The sequence below is a fragment of the Rhagoletis zephyria genome, unplaced genomic scaffold (genome assembly GCF_001687245.7).
Source record: "Rhagoletis zephyria isolate East Lansing unplaced genomic scaffold, Rhagoletis_zephyria_1.1 Rzeph_scaffold_01214, whole genome shotgun sequence".
Lineage (NCBI taxonomy): Eukaryota > Metazoa > Arthropoda > Insecta > Diptera > Tephritidae > Rhagoletis > Rhagoletis zephyria.
Window position 1 is genome coordinate 130379 of NW_016158298.1, and position 397 is coordinate 130775.

Sequence of the window (397 nt, forward strand, 5' to 3'; positions counted from 1 at the left end):
CGAGCCTTAAGGAGAACCTCTATTTAGGGATTGACTTCTGGAGATCGTTTGATCTTTTGCCAAAGACTTTGATTTCTGAACTGAGCACAACCGAGTTTTCTAATGACCCTGCTAGACATTCATTAACGGGACTGCAACAAAACGGACTTCAAAATGTAGTCGATATTTTCCCATCGTTCGCCAAGGAAGGCTTAGGCAAAACCAATTTGATATCCCATGTGATTGACGTTGGCAATGCCAAGCCTATCAAACAGAAGCATTTTCCCGTATCACCAGCTATTGAAAAAATGATTTACGATGAACTTGACCGAATGCTAAAACTAGGGGTAATAGAAGAATCATAAAGCGCATGGTCATCTCCGGTAGTTTTAGTCCGAAAGCCAGGAAAGGTGAGGTT